Source organism: Gossypium hirsutum, chromosome A11, assembly GCF_007990345.1.
Source record: "Gossypium hirsutum isolate 1008001.06 chromosome A11, Gossypium_hirsutum_v2.1, whole genome shotgun sequence".
NCBI lineage: Eukaryota > Viridiplantae > Streptophyta > Magnoliopsida > Malvales > Malvaceae > Gossypium > Gossypium hirsutum.
In genome coordinates this window covers 109,554,758-109,564,515 of record NC_053434.1, presented here as the reverse complement: position 1 = coordinate 109,564,515, position 9,758 = coordinate 109,554,758, and the positions used below count along the sequence as shown (strand labels likewise).

The 9,758-nt window shown below is 31.5% G+C and overlaps 1 non-coding gene across 1 annotated transcript; it reads left to right on the top strand.

Moving 5' to 3' along the window:
- The first annotated feature begins 693 nt into the window (after positions 1-693).
- LOC121210396 (U1 spliceosomal RNA) lies at positions 694-854 on the top strand. Its single transcript, XR_005905509.1, has one exon. It is a non-coding gene; the product is annotated as a U1 spliceosomal RNA (small nuclear RNA).
- Positions 855-9,758: the final 8,904 nt, after the last annotated feature.

Below are 9,758 nucleotides of genomic sequence, written 5' to 3'. Positions count from 1 at the left end.
TTAAAATGATTTGAACAGGTTAGGAAGTTTGTATAGAAACATGAATGAAAGGAAGGCACGTTTATAAATGTTCAATTAAAACCAAATAAAAATTGCCCAAAGTTTTAACATTGTCTAACCATGCATCCACGTTCAAAAAGCATTCATCAACGTTGAACTGCCTCATTGCAAAAAGCAACAGATGACTGAGAAAATTAGGGTGAGTGTTTAAAGCCAAAAAAGATTGCTCAAAGTCTATACATTCTCTAACCATCCATGGACATTGAAACAACTTGGATTAATGTTTAAAGCCAGAAGGTGTCAACATTCCCTAACCATCCATGTTATGCTTGGGTGTTTGCTATGGACATTCAACTGGCTCACCTCTAAAGCAAGAGCAAGAGAATACTGGTAGCCATGGGGATATATTAACCTTTCAGCATACTTGTTAAAAAATATGAGATCAAAATCTCACAATTGAAATCATGGGCACACTGTTACAGAGCCCCCAGATTTCATTGAGGAGAGCTTTTCTGCAAACTCCTGATATCTCCCTGGGAGTTTCATCTATTTTTTGTAAGTTCCCTTCGTTCAGCCTCAGCAATCATTAAGAAGAACAGGTTTCCTGAAGCAGCACTATCCCATATCAACTAAGAAAGAGAAGGGGCCACGAGCGGGACTTCATAAATATGAGGCACCTATCTAACTTGCAACATACTTGCCTGGACGGGGTCGATGGGCGATTTACGAGGCCCATGGCCTGAGTTAGCGACCTCCATTGCACCTGGGAGGGGCGCTTGCCTAAGGTCTCCTCAAGTAGTAGAGCCCACATCATAATTTGTGGTCGCGGGGGCCTGCGTTCGCGCGGCCCTTGTCCAATATTAGTTAAAGCATTTTGTTGAATGGGTTGTTTTGGGTTTAATGTTTCGGCCCTAAGGGGTGTTATCTAAATAAAACATAAATTTACCAAGACAAATAGTTCTACATAATTTGATGTAGAAATATCAAATAAAACACAATTGTATAAAATGAGGAAGTTCGGAATAAAATATGTTACTACCAAATAGGAATTTTGGGAACATATGAATATACGTACAGATTATTATTGAAGTTATACAATAAGTATGAGTAGTGTGTACAAATTTGATGCATATACGAATTATTAGATGTAAATATACGAATTATTGAAAATAAACAGTTCAAATGTTTTTTTTTTTTTGAAAGCCTTTGGACTAATTTTTGTTTGAATAATTTTTTCGGGTAAAATAAGTTCTATCTTCTTTAAAATAACTTATTAAGCAAATTTAAAAAGATGATTATATGTTTAGGTTTTTATGTTCTATTTAATTTATTCATTTCTCTACTTTTAATTACAAAGTAACAAATATAATCACATATTGAAGTGTCGTAAAATCAAATATATTTTTCTTACTTCATAAAAGTTTATATTTTTTAAATTTAAATTTAATTTATTTATATATCAAATTTGATATGAATTCATTAAATTATTTTATATAAAATTATTGATTACCATTACTTAAAAGTTACTAATGGAAAAAATAATAATTAAAATATAAAATATAAAATATAAAATATAAAGAAAAATGAATTATTTCAAAGTTAATATCATAATTAAAATTTAAATATTAGCAAGCATTTGCATGAAAAAATATTTAAAAAAGAACAAAAAGGGTAAAAGTAGTAATACTATAGAGTTCCCTATATTAGAAGTTAAATTACATTTTATTTTCTCTAATAAAAAAATAAGAAATTAGTTAAATCAAATAGTAAATTAGTCATTTTTATTAAAAAATTTATCTACTTGTATTGTTAAAAACTGGCGGAGTTGATAGATAACGAAAAAGTGACGCGTGACATGCCATGTGAACCTTATGTTGACATACAATAATCAGTTTTTAACAGTACAATTTGACGAATTTTTTAACAGAAAAAATAATTTACTTTTTTGTCTGTATAGGGACTAATTTGCCCATGTTTTTAGTAGAATGGACAAAATGTAATTTGACTCCTAGTACAAGAGCCTTCATGATACTTTTACCAAATAAAAAAGTAAAAAAGAAGACAAAAAAAATATAATTATTTTCATGACCTCAGGTTTGAGTCATGTGTAAATTCTTAGCCTATATTTATTCTTGTTTATGGTTTGCCATATGTGGACATTGTATAGTTTTATTCTAGTATAGGTTTGGATATATTTTAGTTATCAGTCTAATAATGCTTTATAATGATTAATTTTGGTTATAGTTATTCAAATGTATTTTTTTGTAATTGTAATTGTATTTGTACATGTAACTTTGTAAAAACACTCACATAGATTAATTGAAAAATACATTATGTTTAACATATAATTATATTTGAAAATGTAATTTACAATTTAATTCAATAATAATTAAAATATTTTTGTAACTAATTAAATTTTATTTATTTTTAATTGAAATTAATGAATTTAAAATTAAAGATAACAAAATAAACAGAATAATAATTAATAATGGAAAAAATTGTGATTTTACTTAAAATTCATTTTGTAACATCCCGAATTAGGGCCTAGTCAGAACAGTGGTTTTAGGACCACAAATTCGACGTAAGAAAACTTATTTTTATTATATTTTTATGTTATAAAATTTCACGGGATGATTTCGTGAAAATGTCGTTCGAAAATTTTGACATTTGGGCACTCAATTTAGTCAAAATGACTAAATTATAAAAAGTACAAAAGTTGAGTTCTACATGTTAGAGGTGTCAAATTGATTTGAAATTTTAAATTGGAAGTCCTTAAATGGTAATTAGACCATTGGTTAATTTTTTGGACAAAAATGGACATGAAATAGGTGAAATAGAATATTTTTAAGTTAGGGGCATTTTGGTTATTTAGTAATTAAAATGAATTAAAAACAAAATTAAAAGCTAATTTTTGTCCATCTTCTACCCCATGGCCGAAAATTGCATGGAGAATACATAGCTAGGGTTTTTCAAGCTTCCAAGCTCGATTGTAAGTCCGTTCTATCCCTGTTTTTAATGATTTTTACGTTTTTGAAATCCTCGTAACAAGATCTATCAATTTTTACCATTTATTTGAGCTAGGGTTGATGTTTAAAAATTTTCCCATGTATGTAATGCATGTATTTTGATTTCTAATGGTAGAAAATGAATGTTGGGTGTTAAATAAACGACTTTTGCTAAGTGATTTTCGATGAAAATGCTTAAAAGGACTAAATCGTAAAAGTTATAAAATTTGTCATAAAAGTGTGTTTTAGTGGAAATTATGGGCTTCTATAGTTAAGAAAATGATTCGGCTAGGCTTAAAATGCAAGGAAATTGAATAAAAATCATTTTACGAGCATTGGGGAAAAATTGCAAAATGTGAAAGTTTAGGGGTCAAAATGCAATTTTATAAAAGTATGATTTTTGGACCCATATGAATAATGTGACTAATTTTTAAGCTAAACGTGATATTATAGATCAAGGAAAATGAGATTCGGGCATAGATTGGAAATGAATGAGATTATGGACTAAATTAGAATAAATAGCCGTGCTCGCTTTCGAGGTAAGTTCGTATATCAATAATAATGCAATAATATCATTGTTTATGCTTGAACTTAAATTGATGTGTTAACATTATGTGGTGAATATTTGTATAGTTGATATGATGATTGTATTATGTGACAAATGCCATGTTTATTTCATTAATATAATAATGGTGAATTTGTAAGCATGAATGGTATTATGGTCATCGTTCATGACATGACAAGCAAGTGCGATAAGGATGATATGTGCAAGTGTGGAAAACCCCGTTTGAACCTTAGGAATAGTTTAGGATACAAGTGACATGTCACTAGGAATGAAGAAATCCGAGCTCGTTGAGCGGTCCAAGTTCGTGATATATGTGAGAATCTGAACTTTTTGAGTGGTCCAAGTTCGTGATATATATGGCATCCGAGCTCATTCAGTGGTTCGAGTTCATAATGGATGCGATACATGTAACATCCGAGCTCGTTGAGAGGTCCAAGTTCATTATGGATGTGTTACATGTTATAAGGTAGCTTTGGCTAAGTATGTTTATGTGGCACTTATGTGCAAGTTTCCGTGTATCCAATAGTATTCCAAGTGTTCAACGGATATTATAATGAATGATGCGATGAAAGTCCCGAGATGGGCTTGGTAATGAAGGTAAAGTTATTCGATATGCTACAGATACGTACAGGTACGTATGTTATACTCATGAGTAATGTTTTGTTACAGGATGATATATGATGAAAAGGTATATTCACGTATATGTATACGAATATTTGATTAATGAGATAGAATGCTTGAATGATGAATAATATTGGTGATTATGTTATTATGCCATCATATGATAGTTGTCATGATATTGCACTAAAACAATTTTGGACATCAGCAGTTGTGTGATTTCGAAAATCCACCAAAAATTGTGAAAATTGAATTAGAGACTAAATAAGATATGATATTAAATCTTATTGAATCTATTTTCACATAGAAGAAATGGTGTAAGCAAAAGAGTTTCATATTATGAGATATTTGAACTTTTGTGAGACAGAGCCAGAGTGCTTTTGGGCTCCCCTATCTCAACTTTGGAAAATCACTAAAAATTGTAAAAAAATTATTATAGGTTATAATTTAAATGACTAAATCCTTAATGAGTCTATTTTCAATAAAAATAAACGGGAACATTAATTGAATACCTTACTAAGATATAATCAATTTTTAGTAAAGAAAGGTCGAAGCTATCAAACAGTAAAATAAGGGTGAATTTAAAGAATAAACTGTACTTATTGGCTAATCTAAAAATTCTGAAAATTTTTTGATAAGAAGATATGTGAGTCTAGTTTCAAGAAAAATTATAAGATCTTGATTTGGAGTTCTTAGCTCCAGATATAAATAATTTAGTGACTATGACTCGATAAAACAACATGACCAGAATATAAGTAAAAGTATAATTATGGTTTTATTACCATGGAATCATGTTGATAATTTACTTATTATTTTCATATGGACTTACTAAGATTTAATATTACTCCTTCCTCTCCATTACTTTAGTGTTTTCAGGTCAGCTCGGGGTTGGAGATTGCCGGAGGCAGCATCACACTATCAGGCTACCACCTTTGGAGTATTGTTAAATCTTAATGTCTTCAAGTGAGTGTCATGTATAGGGACTTAGTCATTATGATGTGTATTCTTTTAATTTGGCCAAGATGTTGGCTTAAATTGATTCGTTGTGTTTAGCCATGAGATATGGCTTGTATGGGTTATAGCTTGTAAGCCTATTTATCCAAGCTATTTATTGATGCCTTGTGATGTGGTCATGTGATTATAATTGCTTTACATGAATGATTAGTATTACGGTATGTATGCTTGATGAATGTCTTATGACCAAACGAAGTGGTCATAATCAGAAAATAAAAGTGTGATATGGCAATAAGTCAATAATGCTTGAACATGAAATTGGTGTGGAATAACTTAGGCAAGGACGGTATAAATGTATAAGTAAAAATCAAAATGACATGTTCAATTAATTGTGAATTGGTGTGTTTAGACTTGCCATAAAATGAGTAAGCAAAACACATGTATGATGATATATGAATATTACAATTGAGTTTTAATGGAGGATGTTTAATCATTTACTTGATGCTACATTGTATGTGTCTATAATGTATTTACATATGTGAGGTATTAATGGTAACAAAAAGGCTTGGAAAATAGCCTAAGTGCTAGCCACATGGGCAGAGACACAGCCATGTGTCTCAACCATGTGGAGGACACGGCCTAGCACACGGGCGTGTGGCCTGGCTGTGTGGTTCAATTTGTTTTGCTGACATCATAAACAGAAAGTTACATAGCCTGAGGACACGGTCGTGTCCCTGTGTCCACACGGGCGTGTGATCCTGTTTCATGAAAAATTTTATAAGTTTCCCAAAACTTTCTAAAGTTCACGGTAGTCCCGAACCACCTCGATGCATGTTTTAGGCCTTAAAGGCCCGTATAAGGGACGATATACATGTATTTGAAAAGTTTTAATTTTGGGCAAAATTTTGGGACCTGATTTTGCATGTTTGTGAATGTGTAAGTTCGGTAACGCCTCGAACCTTATCCCGGCATCGAATACGGGTAAGGGGTGTTAAACATTTAATAAATAAACCTTAAATTAATGGATATTTTTATCAAATCTTAAAGTAAGGAATGAGTATTTTTCAAACCACTACTTTACCGTAGAAACCCTAGTTGCTAGCTTTACCATTGTCGCCGTGCAAGAAGGAAGAGGGAGAGAACATTAAGATTCTGGCAAATATGCCACAACTGGCTTGAACAACATGCATGCTTTCGGTGGAGGCAAGGCCAATGTGAAGCTTAAAAAAGACATTAGAATCACTACAGCATTGGTAAAAACTCCGATAGTGGAGGAACCAAAGCCGAAAAATAGCCTTGGTATATTGACCATGACAACCACCAAGAGAAGACTTTGTGTGATGACACTAACGACCATCAAGGTTTAGATTAAAGAAACCCTAAAGAGGTGTCGAAGTTACAACAGTAAAAGATAAAGACTTCATAAAGCAAGGGGAAAAGGAAAACAATCCATCATAAAAGAGGTCTTACTATATGTCACAAGGACGAATAACAACAAAACGAAAGAATGCATAAAGCTCCAAGGCTCTACCTTTCACCGATAGACTGAGAACCAAAATAGGAGTTGAACATAAGGCTACTTTGAGTTGAACATAAGGCTACGTTGAGTTATTCAAAAGCAGAAGTAGCTTGGTCATTCCAATTCTAAGTGTCTTTCTTAAGCAGGTTTGTCAAAGGGGTGGCCATTATGCTATAGTGCCTTTATAAACCTTCTGTAATATTCAGAAAGCCCCAAAAATCCCCTCAACTCTTTAATGGAAGTAAGGAGAGGCCAGTTGGCAACACATTCCACCTTAGACCTATCCATAGAAATAGTCTCTTTGGAGATAAATACCCTAGGTACTCTACTTGATTAGTACTAAAACAACACTTACTCATTTTAATCAAGAGTTAGTGTTGCCTAATAAGCATAAAGACCTCTCTAAGATGTGTCATGTAACACCCCTCACCCGTACCCGACGCCGGGATAGGGTTCCAGGGATTACCAGGACTTTACATTTTGAAACGTACCAAATTGGGTCACCAAGTTTTACTCAAATTTTAAGCTTTTCATCCATGAACAAATCGTCCCTTATATAGGCCTTCGAGGCCTATAACATACCTAGAGGCAGTGCGGGACAAATTCGGGTACGTTCGATAAACCTTGGGCTCCTTAGGAAATTTTTTCCTTATCATAAAGTGTCACACGCTCGTGTAGGTGGGCTGTGTGGACTCACACGCCCGTGTGACTTGGGGTACGCCCATGCCCTTCAGCCGTGGGCAACACTGACTTATCAACACGGCCATGGCACACACCCTGTAACACCCCCTAACCCCGAACCGTCGCCGGAATAGAGTTACAAGGCATTACCGGATGTATCAGACAACGTATGAATAATTCACAAATAAAATAACATTCATAGCATAATTTAATTACTAAATCCCTATATCGAACTCTCAAAGTCTAAAACATACATTTAAGTGAAACGAGATTCGTTTAAATACTCCATATTTTTATTTTTATTTTTTTATTTTTTTTATATATTTCGACAGCATTTCTGCTTATTTTTACATAAAACCCCCTGCAATTAAAACCATATCATTTCAAACATAACCAATTCAACCAATTTATTTCACACATTCATTTTCTATTCTATTTACTTTCTAATCAACTTAATCAATATAATATTAATTTAAATTTATCATTGTGCTAATTAAATTGAAATGAATAAACTTTTTCATTATAATTCTTAAACTTGCAATACTAGTATTTTAAACCATTTATATTCAAAACATAATAACCTTTATACACATCCTAAGTACATGCCACATTACCAAAAGAAAATATACATCACCAAAAGTTTGCTGAAGTTGGGTCTAGCTTTGGATGCTGGTTCAGTACTTGACTTCTACAACCTGCACACGGAAACAACCGTATGCTGAGTATGCATATACTCAGTGGTATCACTATAATTCAGTTTATAATTAAATACATTAAATCACACACATACTTTTACATTACAATTATAATCACTTAATGAACAATTCAATCTTTCATGTTATCATTCAATTATATATATACCATTCTTATTTCTTTATTTCAATTCTCAACTTTCACATAGGACATATCATTCAAATTTAGTTTTATCAGTAGATTTATTTCATTTATCCCTATTAGCTTGACTTGGACTCGGCGGATACACGGATTCCAACCAACACACCAGTACGGCACAATGTGCCTTAACGGTACACAATATCTAATAAGTAATCAGTAACGGTAGTAGTAGCAGTAGCAGTAACAATAACAGTAACAGTATTCAACACACAAAATGCTGAATCTGTAACAGTAACGGTAACAGTATTCGACACACAAAGTGTCGAATCGGTAACAGTAACGTAACAGTAACAGTAACAATAGTCGGCACATAAGTGCCTGATCAGTAAGTCGGCAAAAACCCGTACTCTTCCATATCCTATGGCATGCCAATTATATCCGACTAGCCCGACTAGTTAATAGGGTATTTAAATCATTTTTCAGTATAATTTCCATTTCGATTTAATATTAATTATAATTTATTATTTTGATCAATTTTCACAGTAATACAATAATTCGCTTCATTAGAAATTTTACAGTTCAATGCAATCAGTAATTTCACAGTTCAATTCGGTATTCAAAACAATATTCAGAATCCAATAATTCAGTTCAGTATCAATCTCAATTTTAATACCCAATCACAAATTTTATTATTTCATTAAATACTTACCTTAAAATACTTACCACATATTCATATTAAATTAAACACATATTAATTATAAAGCTTGAGTTATAGTGATACAAACCAGAATTCTCTTCGGATTTAATCCTCGACGATCTTTCTTTTTCCTTTTTAGGCCGATGCTTCAGGCTCGATATTAGCTACGAACAATTAAAATAATTTCACAATTATTAGCATAACACAATTTAAATGCTGAAATTTTTATCTAACTTTTACTTTAATTCCACTTTAATCCCAACTAAACCTATATATTTTTCTTTCTCAATTCATACCTTTTTACTACTCAATTTCTTACCAAACTCACATTTAACTACTTAATTTTTATCATATTTTCATAATTTCGAATTTATTTCAATTTAATCCCTAAAACTCAAACTTATAGCTTAGTTTACAATTCAATCCTTTATTCAATTCTAATCAAAATTTCTATCAAATAATCCCCCAATTCCATCATTTGTTCAACATAAACCCTACTAAAAAATCTATTAACTTTCAAATTTTCAACTTAAATTCAAGAGTATTTCACTCTAAGATTCCAAAAACATCAAATTTATAAGAAAAGGACTTGATTAAACTTACCAATTAAACTTCAAGCTTTAAAACTTAAATTTTCCCTTTCTTCTTTCTTTCCTTTTTCTTTCCTGTTCTGTTTCGAAATGTTCTCTGTTTCTTCTTTATTTTATTTTATTTCATTTCTTTTATTCTTTTATTTTATTAACTTTATAATAACAATAATAATAATAACAATTATTATTATTATAAATATCTTATTTAATAATATATATATATTACAATTGGACACACATATATTTTACATTTGCCTATTATCATCACCATCCAATTGTCCTTATTTTATTTAGT